Source organism: Dama dama, chromosome 13 (assembly GCF_033118175.1).
Source record: "Dama dama isolate Ldn47 chromosome 13, ASM3311817v1, whole genome shotgun sequence".
NCBI lineage: Eukaryota > Metazoa > Chordata > Mammalia > Artiodactyla > Cervidae > Dama > Dama dama.
In genome coordinates, this window is record NC_083693.1 from 38,623,921 (window position 1) to 38,641,479 (window position 17,559).

Below are 17,559 nucleotides of genomic sequence, written 5' to 3' on the forward strand. Positions count from 1 at the left end.
CTGTCTGACTCTTTGCAACCCCAGGCTCCTCAATAGCACTGGAGTGGGTTGCCATTTCCTTCTCCAGAGGATCTTCCCAACCCAGGGATCAAACCTGGGTCTCCCACATTGGGGGCAGGCACTTTACCATCTGAGCCACCAGGGAAGCCACAGTGGTTTAAATAGCCCATTAAAACCACAAGCCCTTCCCAGAGGTCAAAGTAAATTAATTTACTTAGAGGAATTCAAGGATGCGAAATTAACATGCATAGAAAACCCTGTGGATCAAAGCTGATGTCCAAACGAATTTTCTAGTATGACAGAGCATAAAGTTAAAACTATGCATTTCAAACATTTTGACAGAGATCACTTCAGCAATATTTATGAACCCTACAATTTCATTAATTTTTCATGTCCTCTGTCTCTTAACCTTTGACATTCCACTGCCTTTCAAATAAACCACTCAGTAACAAATATTTCCCTACACATATACTCCTTAAGTGTGTATTTATAATCTGAAATTGTTTTCTAGTTTTATTGTTCCCTTTTTTAACTTGTTCAGTTTTAGTAGTTTTTAATGTATTGTTTGAAAACGAGAACCTCTGGATTAAGGTCAGTTCTTACGGATGGTAAGAACTGCTAGCATGTTGGAAAAACGCCTTAAGCCAACCGCCCAACGTGGTGCTCGAACCCACGACCCTGGGATTAAGAGTCCCATGCTCTACCGACTGAGCTAGCCGGGCACTTGCAGAGCTAGGCTTTTCTTCGGTCCTTTCAAAAATATCAAGATTATTTTAACCTGTTTCAAGACATATTTTGCGTTTAATTTGTTTTTTTCATAAATTTTTCGGTGAAGTTTTCTTTTCTTTTTTTTTTAAACTACTCTCAAAACCGTGTTTCATTTCTGATTGTGTGCACGGAAAGTTTTACTATTTAAAAAAGTATATAAACGGCCCTCTAGCGGTCAGCGATGGAGGGGACTGATGCAAACGACCCCGAAGCGGAAGTGAGCGTAGGGTGCCTGAGGTTTATCCCGGGGATCTCTGCTGGCAGAGCGCTCACCCCTGCAGCTCGGGGACCCAGAATGTCCTCAACACCTCCGTGGCCAGACACAAGAGCTGGCTCGGAGGAACGTCCTGCGTACCTTCCAGAGAAAATCAGAAAAAAAGCACAGCTGTAGAGTGGGCTGGCCTCTCACGGGCCCCCGTGGCTTTGAGGTATCTGTGGCACGAAGGTGGTTCAACAAACTGTGCCCCATTGTTCACATAATAGACGATGTAAAAGCTAACGTAGTCTCAGAAATTAATTGAATTAGTTATGGCGTTTGCTCACACACAACTAAAAGGTGAAGACATTTGTCCTTCAGTATGATAGCACCTCTGTGTGGGAAGGGCCCATTACTGCAAACCTCTCCCCACTAAAACGAAAAGAATTAAAGATTTATTCTGCTTTTCTAGTAGTAGCCAGAGTCCCAGTTGATGAGGGAGTGCTCTTCTTTCTAGGGTAGGGAGAAAATGTAGGATTAGAAAAAGCAGAAATCTGCAAACCCTTGTAAAGGAGGTTTATCCATCAAGGTTAAATGGTTGGGTCTACATGGGTTACCTTCTAGAGGCAGGGGGGCCAATCTAATTGTTAACATGGAGATATCAGACTGTCACCACTCTGAGAAAGTAATCTTGAGTTTTGCTAGTGGTCTACTAACCTTCAGCAAGATTGTGTCTTCAGTGGTGATATAATCTGAAGGACACAAGATCAATGGTAATTATTTATTCTAGCCAAAAAATGTTTTACCTGGATCTATCAACCCCAGCTTCCCAGGTGGCTCAGTGGGTAAAGAATCTGCCTGCAATGCAGAAGAAGCAGGATGGGGAGGGGCGTGGTTCGATCTGTGGATTTGAAAGATCCCCTGGAGGAGAGCTTGGCAACCCATTCCAGTATTCTTGCCTGGAGAATCCCATGGACAGAGGAGCCTGCTGGGCTACAGGCCTTAGGGTTACAAACAGTTGGACACAACTGAAGCGACTGAGCACACAGGCACATCAACCGTTAGATATTAATTCCAATTTACAGGAAATAAAGAGAGTTGAGGAACCAGACAAATGACAGCATAAAGAAACAGAAGCACAAAATCAGAAAGTGGGAAATTTCCCATAACAACACGCCTGGTGTGTTCAACAAGTAAGTGTTGTATTTTTAAAAATGACTTTTGCTATGTTAAAAGAGATACAGTGGCTATAAATAATCAGAGGCAATAGGTAATTCTGGATTGGTACCATCCTGTACTTTGTATGTGTTTCATTTTTTTAATTATAGTAAAATAAACATAAAATTATTATTTTAACTACTTTTAAATGTACAGTTCAGTGGCATTCATATATTCACATTGTTGTGCAACCATCACCACCATCCTACTCCAGGACTATTTCATCTTCCCAGATTGAAACTCTGTCCCCATTAAACAATTCCCCATTCTTCCCTCAGCCCCTGGTAACCACCATTCTACTTTTTGTCTCTATAATTTTTTTCTTTTTTTTTGGCTGCGATGGGTCTTGGTTGCAGCACATGGGATCTTCCAGTTTCAACATGTAGGATCTTTAGTTATGGCATGTGGGAATCTGCTTCTCTGACTAGAGATCGAACCAAGGCCCCCTGCACCAGGAGCCCAGGGGCTGAGCCACTGGATCACTGATAAGTTCCTTGTCTATAAATTTGATTACTCTTATGTGCCACATGTAAGTGGAATCATACAATATTTTATCTTTTTGTGTCTAGCTTATTTCACTTAGCATAATGTTTTCAAAGTTCATCCATGTTGCAGCGTATATCAGAATTTCCTTTTTTGTTAAGACTGAATAAATATTGCATCTCATGAATATACCACATTTTGCTTATCCATTCATCAGTTGATGGGCATTTGGGCATTACTCACAAAAGGCAAACTTTTGTGAGTAATGCTGCTCTGAATATTGGTGTACAAATATCTGTTTAATTCCCTGCTTTCAGTTCTTTGGGGTGTATATCCAGAAATGAAGTTGTAGGCTCATATAAAAATTCTGGGCTTCCCTGATGGCTCAGATGGTAAAGAATTTGCGAGAGCCCCTTATTCAATCCCTGGGCCCCTTATTCAATCCCTGGAGAAGGCAATAGCAACCCACTCCAGTATTCTTGTCTGGAGAATTCCATGGACAGAGGAGCCTGGTGGGCTGCAGTTGTATGTGTAATTTCTTTAGGAAGTTCCTATGGAATTTTAATCTTTACATAAATCACCTCTTTAATGTGGGCCTCTGTTTCTTCATCTACAAAATACAGGGAGGTGGGAAGACAAGGGATGAGAGCTAGAGAGGAAGGGCTAGAAAGGGGAGAACTTAAAGAGGTCTCCAAGGAGCTCTTGAATTCATGACCACCTAGATCTCTGGACAAAAGTGTTGGTCGCTTCCCTTGAGTCTCACTAAGTGAGTGGCAGGAGCAAAGCTTTTCTTATTCTGAAGAGACACAACTTGATTTCCATTAGATGTTGGGCTCGGGGATCCTCTAGGTAGAGGATGCAGGATGCGTGACCAAGGCTTCGGAGGCTGGTGGCACTGCTGGGGCCCCTCATCTCAACCTACCATTTCCTTTTCTATTCCCTCCACTTCTCAGCTTACCTGCTTGTGTTCAGAGAGAACAGGGGTGAAGCCAGGGTCTAGGCCAGCCTGAAGCACAAAAACACTTGAAATTTTAATTAGGAAATTTCCTTGAGAGGAACTGTACCATGTTCCACTGTCACCATGGTGATGGCTGAAATGAGCACTCTGAAGACCCTGGTATTCCCTTCTCCTTCCTGCCTCCTTCTGGGCACCAGCCAGAGCTAAACCACACTCCTCATGGTCTGGGGAGATCTTTGCAGCCAGCACGATCCTTCTGCTCTTTCTATTAGATCTCTCCAGTGTTGTACACTGCCTCAGGATGAAGCCCAACGTGCAAACTCCTTAATGAAGCCTGTCTGGTCTTACCTGATCTTGCTTCAACCTATCTCTCTGGCCAACCCCCACCTGTACTAAATTTTATAGCCACTCTGGGCTAGAAAGACAAAGCCATGGACTTTCAGACTTCCAGGATGCCAAGTGCACTTCTAAATATTTAAGTTGCAATAGAAATGTTTGCTTTTGCCATTTTGTCAGTGTGTTTAGTGATAGAATATACAACTTCATTTGGAGTAAAGGTCAAAGGTCTGAGTGAAGTGAAGTTAAAGTTGCTCAGTCATGTCCGACTCTTTGAGACCCCATGAATTGTATAGTCCATAGAATTCTCCAGGCCAGAATACTGGAGTGGGTAGCCCTTTCCCTTCTCCAGGGGATCTTCCCAACCCGGGGATCTAATCCAGGTCTCCCGCATTGCAGGTGGATTCTTTACTAACTGAGCAATGTCTCAAATGCCCCCAAAGAATAGAAGACCTGGAGCAGTGGGACTTCCTGCTGCCCGCTGTGTAATGCTCTGGTTCTCACCCTTGATTCGCTCTGTATCATGAGGCGTCTCTTTCCTACTCTGGGCCCCAAATTCTTCACCTACATAACGAGACACATGAGGACCTTGCAGGGCTGTGTCTCCTCTGGTGTCCTGTGCTTCTTTGGCCTTTCCTGAGACTAGCTGGTAGACTCTGGACAGATTCCCATGCCCTTCCCACTCAGGTCCCAAATGACATTCCTGCACATTGAAAGGACAGAAAGGAAATTGTGAGCCCGTGTACTCACAATGGTGCCTTTGTACCCAGCATAGCCTCTTTGTTCTTTTCAGCTCAATCTCCCAGTCTTCCAGATCAATATCCATTCCCCAGCCCTGAAAGTGGTGGGCAACAGGGCTTGTGGAGGCTGTGGAAGGAAGCCAAGAGTATTTAGCAAGCACTTAATACTAATAACTGCCAATTGTAGAGTCTCCGCTCTGTGAAGTATCTCCACAGCCTCAAAGGACCTTCAGATGGGTTAAATGACTCGTCTAAGACCACACAGCCTATAGAAGAGCTGGGCTTGACATATCCCTGTCAAGCTGGTGCTGGGGCACCTTCAAGGCCTCCAATGCCATAACCGCTTTCTCATGTACCCCTTCTCCTTTTCCATGACACAGGCACTTTCCAACATACTGTATATGTATTAATTCATTTCAGCCTCATAACAGTCCTGGGAGGAAAGTGGTATTGTTCTTATCATCATAACGTTAAGGAAACTGAGACACAGTGAAGTAACCTGCTCAAGGACACACAGTTAATGAATCTGTATGTTCTGGCCGCTCAAGATGGCTGTTCTCTTGCTCTCTGTACACACCCTGCCTGACCAGTCCCTGCTTTTACTCTTTTGACTATCCAATCCTCTTAATCACAGGGCTTAATCAGTAGCTGCCAATGTGCTTGCCCCCTGCCCCAGCTGCTGGTTTCCCCAGAAACTGATAAGCCAACCTGTCAATCCCCCTTCACCCATATAGGATAGCCTCCTTCCCAGGAGTAACAAAGATGACTGCCACATCCTACCTGCCATACAAAGTGGCAGTTTTGCTCCAGGACCCTTTTTTTTTTTTGCTTAAGGTATGTAAGATTCCATATAGTTGATGTCTGTGTTACTGTCTACAGACTTTCTGTGGTCTTGCAGTTGGGCAGTTATAAGACTTGCAGGCATGTCGGGGGCAGCGTAACAAATCATAGAGCTGGAACTTGGATAAAGTAGTCTAGCCACACCCACGCTTTGGTTATTATGCACCAGTCAGCTAACAAGTTCTTAAATCTGAACTTTCATTTTCTGGAACTTATGAAGCATTTCTTGATTGGTTGAAAAAGACTTATAGTTGAAAGAGGTCTGATGCTACAGGGCCTGGCAGATGAGTGGAGGGGCCAAGGCTGCCTGTGACACCAGAGGTCTGATCTACAGGGGCAGCCACTGCTGGGCATTCAGGACCACCAGCTCTTCTGAGTTTATTTAGAAAGGAACCAGAAATTTGAATTTTAAGCAAAAATTCCTGTTTTTCGTATGTTGACACCTAACTGTTTTTTAAATGCCAAAACATACCGGTTGGAAAAAACCCACCCATGGGTTACTTGTAACCTGCTGGCTGCCAGTTTTCACCTCTGGAGTAGACCGAGTCAGTCCCTCCCACCATCTGAGGCATGGTGGGGAGTAACTCCTGCCACCAAGGGTGACAGTGGATGCCCCATGCCTCTCCACCAAAGATATCCCCTCCTGGGCCAGAACCCCCCTCACCTTAAGACCCCCAATCGGCACCTGATCTGGTGGGTCAGACCAGGATGGCGGGCTCAGTTTGAACACTTCTTACCCAGAGACTGTCCTCTGTTTTCCTAGGACTGCAGCTGTGGAGGGAGGGGCTGCTCCAGCCATGCCATTGTTCAGTTTTGCCACACACAGTGGGCACAGGAGAAGCCTGTACATTCTTGGGGGTGGGGGGCAGGTCACTGGCGTGTATGTACCTTTGACCTTCTTTTGGGAGGCAATTCATTGCATGGAGCCTTAGAGCTGGAAGTCGCCCAATTGCTTATTTATGAAGTAGGGAATAGGTCCCCACAGGGCCATTTTAAAACCTCAGACTTGAACAGATATTTGTACTGTTCATAGTAGTGTTCATAGCAGCGCTGTTCATAATAGCCATAAGATGGAAACAATTTAATTGCCTAGCAGCAGATCAGTGAATAAACAAGATAGAGTATATGCATACAATGCAACAATATTCAATCATAAAAAGGAATGTAATTTTGACATATGCTACAACATAGATGGATCTTAAAAATTATGCTGAGTGAAATAAGCCAAATACAGAAGCAGCAGTGTAAGTATCTTATGCTTCCACTTTACATGAGGTACCTGAAACAGTCAAATTCATAGAGACAAAGTAGAATAGAGGTGGTCAGGGGCTGGGGAAAGCAAGGAAGGGAGAGGTGTCATGAAATGAGTATGGTGTTTTGGTTGGGGATGATGAAGAAGTTTCAGGTACAGACAGTTGTGTCAGTTATATAACACTGTGAAGGTATTTATTGCCACTTAATTGGATACTTACAAGTGGTGATAAACATTATATTTTACCACAACAAAAAATATCTGAAGCCTCATTACACTTATTATTGGAGTCCCCATCCCAATACTGTATCAAACATAATGACATTTTAAAAAAACTGTATGAATTGAGGAAGGCAAGGTTTTCTGCTTTTTGGCTATGTTGCACTAGCTTGTGGCAGACCAGCTGTCTTGCCCAGATCTACTAAAGCTGGAAACAGTAAAAAAAGCAGTTGCGACAGAAGACAGAATAGTGATTACATTTTGGGAAAGTAGTCATGGAAAAGGGTGTGAGAGGGCCTCCAGGGATGTTGGTCATGGTCTTTTTCTTATTTACCTGAGTTACCTGAGTTCTTAATTAACTGAGTGTGTTCACTTTGTCAAAATTTGAGTTAAACATTTACAATGTTTGTGCTTTCTCAAGTATTAACATTATGCTTCAATATAAAAGTTTATAAAAATCCTACCTGAGTTGAATTGATGTATTTATGCCTTTAGACATTTATGTACTCATGCATTCACTCATAACTTCTTTTTTTTAAAAGCATTCTTGCAAACTCATGCATTCCCTCATAGTCCTTTTCTTTTAACCATTCTTGGACTGTGTCTAAAGTAAAAAATGTCCCTGGTCTGGAGGAGGGATGGAGAGTACCCACATTTCTCCCAGAAAGTTTGACTGAGCAGATCCAGACTAGAATTCAGAGGTCCCTCATGCAAATGCACTTTCCTTTTTTAAAAATTTTATTTTATTGAAATATAGTTGATGTACAGTGTTGTATTAATTTCTACTGTACAGCAAAGTGATATAGTATTATATATATATATAGTTCTTTTTCATATTCTTCTTCATCATGGCTTATCATTGGATAGTGAATATAGTTTCCTGTGCTATACAGGAGGACCTTATTGCATATCCATTCTATATATAATAGTTTGTATGTGTTAATCCCAAGCTCCCCATCCTTCCCTCTCTCACTACCTCTCCCCCTGGCAACCACAAATCTGTTCGCTATGTCTGTGAGTCTGTTTCTGTTTTGTAGACAGATTTATTTGTGTTGTATGTTAGATTCTACATATAAATGATGTATATGTAGTGCTTATCTTTCTCTTTCTGATTTACTTAGCTTAGTATGATCATTTCTAGGTCCATCCACCTTGCTGCAAATAACATTATTTCATTCTTTTTTTATGACTGAGTAATATTCCATTGTGTATACCACATCTTACCCATTCATCTGTGGATGGACATTTAGATTGTTTCCATGTCTTGAAGTAAATTGAACATAGGAATACACATATCTTTTCAATTTTTTTTCTGGATATATGCCCAGGAGTGGAATTACTGGATCATACGGCAACTCTGTTTTTAGTTTTTTGAGGAAGCTCCATACTGGTTTCCATAGTGGCTACACCAATTTATATTCCCACCAACATTGTAGGAGAGTTCCCTTTTCTCTACATCCGCTCTAGCATTTGTTATTTGTAGACTTTTAAATGATGACCATTCTGACCAGTGTGAGGTGGTACCTCACTGTAGTTTTGATTTGCATTTCTCTAATAATTAGTGATGATGAGCAAACTTCGCATATGCCTATTGGCCATCTGTATGTCTTCTTTGGATAAAAGTTTGTTTAGATCTTCTGCCCATTTTTCACTTGGATTTTTTGTGTTGTTTTTTTTTGTTGTTGTTATTGAGTTTTATGACCTGTTTGTATGTTTTGGAAATTGAACCTTATTGGCCACATCATTTGCAGATATTTTCTCCCAGTCTGTAGGTTGTCTTTTCATTTTGTTTATGGTTTCCTTTGCTGTGCAAAAGCAAGCATTTGCTTATTTTTGCTTTTAATTCTGTTGCCTTGGGAGATTGACCTAAGAAAACAGTGGTCTCATTTGCTTATTTTTGCTTTTAATTCTGTTGCCTTGGGAGATTGACTTAAGAAAACAGTGGTACGATTTATATCAGAGGATGTTTTGCCTATGTTTTCTTCTAGGAGTTTTATGGTGTCATGCCTTATATTTAGGTCTTTTAGCCATTTTGAGTTTATTTTTGTGTATGGTGTCAGGGTGTGTTCTAACATCATAGATTTGTATGCAGCTGTCTAACTTGTCCAGCAGCATTTGCTGAAGAGACTATCTTTTCCCAATTGTATATTCTTGCCTCCTGTATCGAAAATTAATTGACCATAGCTATGTGGGTTTATTTATGGGCTCTCTATTCTGTTCCATTGATCCATATATCCATTTTTGTTCCAATACCATGCTGTTTAGGTTGCTGTAGCTTTGCAATATTGTCTGAAGTCTGGGAGAGTTGTGCCTCCCGCTTTGTTCATTTTCCTTAGGATTGCCTTGGCAATTCTGAGTCTTTTATGGTTCCAGACAAATTTTATGATATTTTGTTCTAGTTCTGTGAAAAATGCTATAGGTAATTTCTTTTTCATAATCTTCACTCTTTATTTATTTATGTTTGGCTGTGGCACGCAGCATGTGAGATCTTAGTTATCTGACCAGGGATGGAACCCATGCTCTGTGCAGTGAAAGCACAGAATCTTAATCACTAGACTACCAAGGAAGTCCCCCATGTCACAGGTAATTTGATAATGATTGCATTAAATCTAATATTGGTTTGGGTAGTAGATTGGCCATTTTAACTATTTTTCCAATCCAAGAGTGTGGGGAATCTTTCCATTTCTTTGAATCATCATCAGTTTCCTTTATTAATGTTTTGTAGTTCTTAGCATATTTGTTTCACCTCCTTGATGAGGTTTATTTCTAACTATATTATTTTTGATGCAATTTTAAAAGGAATTATTTGTTTACATTCCTTTTCTGATACTTTCATGTTAGTGTAAAGAAAAGGAACCAATTTCTATAGGTTAATCTTGTATCCTGCTACCTTTCTGAATTCACTTATCAATTCTAGTAGTTTTGGTGGACAAAGTCTTTAAGGTTTTCTATATATAGTATCATGTCATCTGCATATAATGACTAGCAAATGCACTTTCCACCACACTCTGTCATCTCTCCCAAGAGCAGCAGGGTTGAGTATGGCAAACATAGCAATGCTAGCACAATTTCAGGGACAAGAGCAGACAGACTTGGGCTACCATCCTCCCTGCCCCCAAACAATTTTGCTCTGTGCTCTTCCTCTACTCACGTCCTCTCTAACACCCAAAGTATCCTAATATTTAGTTACTTAAATATTCATTGATCTACTATATGTTAAATACTATGCTGAAAAATAGATATCTATTTCCACTGGCAATAAAGTAGAGTGGATAGCCTGAAAAAAAATCCCTTTGCTCCTAAACTCTAACAATGCTGGAATAGATATCATCTTAAATTTATGGCTAAGTTGGGGCAGCAAAGCCTAAGGCCAAGGCAAAGTGTAGCCAAGTAACAAGACAGGACCCTTCAAAATATCATACCCTTAGTAAAAGGTAGATGAGAAAAATCTAGCCTGCAAAGGTAGAGAGCAAGGGAATATGCTTTTAATCTTAACCCTGGGCTGAGTGATGGAAGATCACCTCTTGAGAATTCATAATGATAGTATGACTTTCCCCATAGTTTTGGGGCCTAAAGTATATACTTCATGTGTTAAACATGTGATCCAAAACAATCCAAGGTGTATTTTAATTTTAATTGACAGAGCAAACACAAATCTCTCTGGAGAAGAGCACCTTCAATTGAGATTTCAACATATTCCTACATGTGAAGTGTCTCTGAAATATGCTCACAGTCATAAATGACATAATACAGGATATAAAAAGGAACCTTAAGTAAAACTTGAGACACAAATAATAAAATTATGCCTACAAATACTTATAAACTATATAATTACACAAGCTATACAATAATTGTGTTTAGGATGTTTGAAGAAATAAAAAACATACTTGAAAGTATGAGTGAAGAACAAAAGACTATCAAAAATGTTCAGGCAAGTTGAGAAAATAAAAAATAGAACATCTATAAAAGACAAAAAATAAATTAAAAAATTTCAAAGTCAATGAGGAGTTAAAACAGCAGATTAAACACAGCTAAATAGAGAATGAGTGAACTGGAAGATAGGTCTGAAGAAATTATGCAGAATATAGCTCAAAGAGAAAAACAATAGAAAATATAATAAAGAGATCATGTAATAGGGAGGATAGAGAGTGAGAAAGGATAACCTGATCAGAGTTCCAGAAGATGTAAAGAGAAAATGGGAGAGAAGCAATATGTGAAGAAATCATACAAGAATTTTTCAGAATGTGTTACAGACTTATAGACACAAATCCTCAGGTTTAGGAAGCAGAATGTATACCAAAGAGATAAAAGAAACCCATACCTAGACATATTTTATTAAAATGCAGAACATAAAAGCAAAGAGGTCCTAAATTGTATTCATACCACTAAAAGAAAAAGCTGAAATGAGAAAAAATAACTATATGCAAATGAAAAAAGGAAATTAAAACAGAAAAAAAACATGATAAAAAAGAAAATGATAAAGCATAAGATAGAAATATATGCAACTTTATTATGATAACTAAATTAGTAAGGGGAAAGACAAAGTTTTCAGGTTGGATTAAAAATAAAACAAAATCCAGTCATGGTTGTTTACAAGAGGTATAGCTGAAATAGGCTCAAAAATGATACAGCGGGTAAATACTAACTAAAAACTGGCAAATCCATATTAAAACCAGAAAGGGAAAAAAAGACTGTAAGAAGTAAAAAGATTACCAGGTATTAGGGATTTAGTGATTAAACAAACAAGCCATCATCCTATGGGTATTTGAACATAGTAGGAGAGACCTATAATAGACACACATGAGAAGAAGGAAAAAAGAGAAAGAAGGAAAAAGAGAGAAAATAGAAAGAAAAGAGAAAAAGTCAGCACCATTTTGAAAAAGCACGAAGAACTCTAAGAGCAAATGTGGCAGGGACATCCACTTTAGATCAGAGGTCAGGGAAGAACTTGTTGAAGAGGCACCATTCCAACTGACACCTGAAGGCTGCTAGCAAGGGCATGGGTTGGAGGCAGAGTATCTCGAAGAGACAGGGTTAATTCCAAGAATGAAACCTCTGAGCACAAGAGAACTAATTATTGGAGAAGACTGATTATTGGAAAAAGATTAAAGTGGCTGAGGTCTATGAGTGGAGGATGGATAATCCCTTTCTTTCCCAACAAAGCCACTGATCGTCATCAACCAACCTTTGACGTTCTGGGAGTTGAAAGCCCAACCTTTTCATTTGGAACAGTGGTGAGAAGTCAAACACCAGAGCTCACCCAGGGGAGCCTGCTCTGGAGATAGGTCAACCTACTAGTCCCCAGGACTGCAGAGGCCCTGAGTTGCTCATTTGTCCAAATCATCCCTGCCATCCAGACCTTGAACATCTTGAGCTGTCTGCCCAAGTCAACCCTGCAGGTACCTTGGAGATGCAGGCTTGTCTGGCTTACTTCATCAGGCAGAGTAACCTCAGTCTGCAGGCCAGTTTGTTTTGATGAAAGGTGCCAGGTCTCTTGGCTGCTTTCAGGGAGGAGCTGGATTGAAAGAGAAATCTGCTACACTGAAAGGAGGAAATCAGGGTTGGGACCCCAAGAAGATAGACGGACATTCTGGCCCTCAACCCTTCTTCTTTTCCTTAGGACTGTGTTCCTGGGGGGCCAGCCAGAAGACCAGTGAATACCCATCTGGGGCCAGGCCCTTCTCCTGAAAGAGAATGGCAAGGGTCAAACTCCTCATCTGATGTCAGGACCCTCCCCCATGTATTAATTCATTAAACACACATTCATTCAATGCCACATTTATTCATGCCTACTGTGTACCTAGCATGATTAGGTCCAAAAAACTAGACTCAAAATTAAGAGCTAGATAAAGCCTTGGAGCCTCTCACCTGCTTATCCCATGGATAGGGAGCCAGAGAGGCCCGGAGAGAAAAGGGCCTTGATTTTCCCACATAGCAAATAAAGAGAAGATTTGGGACATGGTCCAGGCCAGTGCCCTTTCTCCCAGTCCTAACCCTTCTATGCACTCTAGCCATGTCCAAAATCCTCCCTTGTTTTATAATTGTAGCTATCTATGTGGAAAATACCGTTCAGAACTTCAACTCTTTTCTGATAATTTAAGGAGAAAAGATGCTCTGAAAAACCTCTGCATGGAAACTGATAAATATTTAACAGTAGATCTGAGTTCTGGACTGACTGGGGCCCTGAGAGAGAAATCTTAAATGTTTATCCACAGGGAATCCCTGTCTTCACTGACCCCTAGCTTGTTCCCCTAAACCTTGGAGGAAGGGATAGACCTGACCCAGACCCAATTAGGGGCCTCAAGTGATAACAGCAATCTTTTATTGAGTGCTTATTAGGCAATTTCTAGTCCTTTCTCAGAGCCACTCAGAAAGGAGATAAGGATTTCCCTCATATAGGGAAATCAAGGCTCAGAAAGATACAGGGATTTGCTCAAGGTCACACAGACAGTTAGAGACAAAGCTGCCCAGATCCTCCCCCACAAACCAGAAAGCAACAGAAAGACATGCCAGCACACTGCTGAACAGAGTCTCTCAAAATACTTGCCATGTGAACTCTGGCATTTATCAAAAGAAATGTTTATAGAGATCAAAGTTAAACAGCTCCAAGAGAGCTCTTCAAGTGTCTTTTGTACAACAGAGCAAAGAAGTCAAAGACTGACCATGCTGGAGATGCAGGCAAAATGATCAGGGCAAGCAGGGCCTGGGCAGCATTAGAGTCCCAGCCACCCGGCCCCCTGCACCCACCCCACTCCCAGGCTGAACTATATTGGTCCTGAGAGGTCCAAGTGACTGACTGCATCAGGTATCTTTGCTTCATTTTTTTCCCCAGAACCTCTCTGGCAGACTTCTAGACAGGGATGAGAGAGAAGCCATGACCCATGGGGGTTAGGGTGATCACCATTCAGGTTTACTCACACTTAACACTGCAAGTCCCAGCTGCTGGGAGACCAGTCTCAGGCAAATGGTTGCTCACCCTGTGTTGGAGAGGCCTGCCTTCCTCCTGACACCTTGTCAGATTGAGAAAGCCAGGCTGTGACATGGGCTCCCCACATGACCCGTGGCTGCTTCTTTCTGGACCTCAATTTCCTCATCTCTAAAACAGGGGCTTGGCCAGGACCGCTGAGGAGGGTGCTTCTAGCTTACACATTCCTCAGTTTATGAATCTGGGTCTCACTGAGGTCCCCATTTTGCCACCTCCTTAGGGCAGTGCTAAGAAACCAAGTATAATAGCCCAAGGGGACCAACCCCATTGGATTCCTGCAGGAGTGAGGCTTCCCATCTCACGCCCCTCGCCTGTCCCTCCCCCACACCCTAGCTTTGTCCTTTCATCGAGTGTGTCAATTAGGAGGTGATTATTCATCCTAACTACAGCAGAAGGGTATTTAAAATGGAGCCCACTCCACCCTTGGGGAACTGAAAGTAGGTTTACAGATTCCTGTTTACTTGACATTTTAATCAGCAAGCTGAGAGCAGAGAAACTTTAAGTGAAAGGGTCAAGAGTCATGGCCACACACATGTCCATTTCAGCAAGAAATCTTCCAGCACCCACTCCAGGCCAGAGGCTATTGTGAGGGCGACACAACAGAGATCAAATAGAGGATCAGCGAATCAAGGTCCCTGGCTCGGAAAAGCACCTGCTCGGCCCAGGGATGGGGTTGTACTCATAAGAGGCTGAACACAGGATGCCCTGTGGCAGGTGCCATGAGCGTCCCCAGGAAGCAGGGGAAGCCGAAACAGATGGTGGTTGGATGGCATGACTTTATCAGCACAAACCTCCTGTAACTGGGGGACTGGAAACATTCAATAAGGCCCAAGCTGCTGTTTGTGGTTCTGGAGTGCCTTAAGAGAGGTGGCTGAAAATGCTTTGAGAGCTGGGGGAGGGCAGGAAAGGGAAAGGGGATTCAGGCTCAGATGCTGAGAGGCCAGGCGGGTGGCAGCCAGGCCAGCAGAGCAGCACAACATAGAATAAGCAGGGACTGTGGGTCACAGGCCAGTGCCCCGTCTAGCGGGCCTGCCCCCCACCCCCACCCCCCACTGCCAGGCAGAGGGGACCGCGTGAGTGGACCTGTGCAGGGTCCAGAGAAGGCCAGAGGGAGAGCCCACGGTGCAGGCACAACAAGATCCTGGGCTTCGCCTTAAGTTCCTGCTTCTCCTACTGGAGTTCTCCGTGGTGCTACACAGGAGCATCCGTCACTTGAGAACAGGGATGTTATTTTTATTGTGGAATAAACATAGGTATAGTATGAAGCAGACTGCAAGCTGGATAAATTTTGAAGATAACTTTTTAGGAATTTTAAGGAACACTTCACTCACAGCTGAGTACAAAGCCCTTCAGAGTACTTCAGTGGAGAAGTCCGGGTGCACTGCCAGGCAGTGGGGACCCAGAGAAGGGTTTAAAGCAGAGAAGGGGCAGGATCAGCTCTGCAATTTACAGCCCACAGGAGTGTCTGGAGGGTAGGAATGCTACAGGAAAGGATCCTTTGGGCTGAGCCTGGATGTAGGCTGAGATTAGGAGAGGTTGCCGGGTTAGGGGCCAGTGTAAACAAGGAAAGAGGGGTGGGACTGCTGAGGGTGGAGGCGTACTGTGGGAGACAGGGCTCCCTGTGAAAGAAGCTCTAGAGGGATGCAGAGATGAGGCTGCTGATGCTGGAATGACAGCCTGGCAGAGTGGAACCTGATTGTCATGTCCTGGGTGTAGGGAAGGGCTATCACTTCATTTCTAAGAAGACCACCCAATTATGTCAGCTAAGAACACATTAGCTACCTCCCATGGGTTTTGACATGTAGTTATGAACTTGAACTCCAGACCAGCTTTGACTCTCTGCTCTGCCAGTTAGCTACAGTGGAATCTGGCACAATTTATTCACCTACTTAATGCTTCATCTTTCTTATCTGGGAAATGGGGATCTGGTAACAACAAGGCAACTGACAGCAAACAGTGAATGTTAGTTATTCATATTTTCATTCCTCAGTCTTGAATGTTTCCTAATTTCTATTACAGTTTAGGTTTTGCATTATTTAGAAACTTTTTCTCAAACATTGAATTTTGTTTTCTTGACTTTGTTGTTATTGACTTCCAACTTCCTTGTACTGTGGTTGGAAACTATAGGTCTGTTTCTTAGTTTTTGTTGAAATTTGTTCTATGACTAGTTCACGGTCAATTTTTTTTTAAGTATTTCATGAACACTGGAAAGAAGGTATGTTCTCTGTTAGGTGCAGGGTTTTATACTTACCCATTTGAGCAAGTTTGTTAATTGTGGTGTTGAAATTTTCTATACCCTAATTGTTTTTAGCCTGTTGAACTCTCAATTACTGAGACAGGGATGTTAAAAACCTACCACCATGATCATGGATTTATCCATTTCTCTCTTAAAATTCTATCAATTGTTACGTTATATGAATATAAGCTAAACTTTTAAAAATATCTTACTGGAGAATTGTTATTTTGTATCATTATATAATGATCTTCTTTCTCCCTAATTTATGCCTTCAGATCCCTTTTTCTGATGGTAACAATGCTACACACCAATGGAACAGCACAGCCATTTTTTTTTCTCAGATTCCTACTTGCTTGGTGTGCCATTTTCCATCCTTTTTATTTTCAACCTGTTTTTGCCCATATGTTTAGGTGTGTTTGTGTAAAGAGCATAAACTAGGATTATAAGGTTATTTTAAAAATCCAGCCTGTCAGTTTCTGGCCATAAATTACTTGTGTGTGTGTGTGTGTGTCCTTGTCCCTGGAGCCTGACACAATCAGCCTTCCAGAAATGTTTGCTGAATGTGAAATTGATCCCCATGGCTAGAATGAAAACACAGGGTAAGGAGTGCTGTCATATGTTGGCAATGGACTACACAGGGGGCCAGTGCTGTGGAGCGCATGGTCTCAATATCGGTGGGGACCCTGAGGCCCAGGGAGGTCAGATGACCTGCTCAAGGTCACACAGCCCAGAAGCACCCCAAGGCCTGTGTTTTCTCCTCCAAGGCCACTGCCTCTGCTGGAACCAGCTCCCCTTTTGCTTCTGTGCTGCCTGTCTTCCCGCACGCAGTGCCAGCCTCCCTGGGCCCAAGCCCTCTGTTGAGGCTCCATGTTAGACTGTGTGGAGTGAGTCCATGTGCCTAACCTGCTCAGGCTGCTCATTACTAAGGGAGGCTGGAAGAAATGAGTTGGGGCTGCAGACTTTAGCCAGAGGGTGAGCACTCCTCCCCACCCTCCCCAGCCCTCCTCCCCAGGCAAGCTCAGCCCATAGAATGTCTGCCTTAGTTCCCTAGGGCTGCCATAAGAAATTAGCACAAATGAGGTGCATGCATGCTCAATTGTATCTGACTCTTTGCCACCCTATGGACTGTAACCCACCAGGTTCCTCTGTGCATGGGATTCTCCAGGCAAGAACGCTGGAGTGGGTTGCCATGCCCTTCTCTAGGGGATCTTCCTGACCCAGGGATTGAACCTGAGTCTTCTGCTTCTCCTGCACCGCAGGCAGATTCTTTACCCACTGAGCCACCTGGAAAGCCCCAAATGAGGTGGCTTAACAGAAATTTATCCTCT

General features: G+C 42.5%; 1 non-coding gene across 1 annotated transcript; it reads right to left on the reverse strand.

Moving 5' to 3' along the window:
- Nucleotides 1-649: 649 nt before the first annotated feature.
- TRNAK-CUU (transfer RNA lysine (anticodon CUU)) lies at nucleotides 650-722 on the reverse strand. The gene has a single exon. It is a non-coding gene; the product is annotated as a tRNA-Lys (tRNA).
- Between the last annotated feature and the right edge of the window lie 16,837 nt (nucleotides 723-17,559).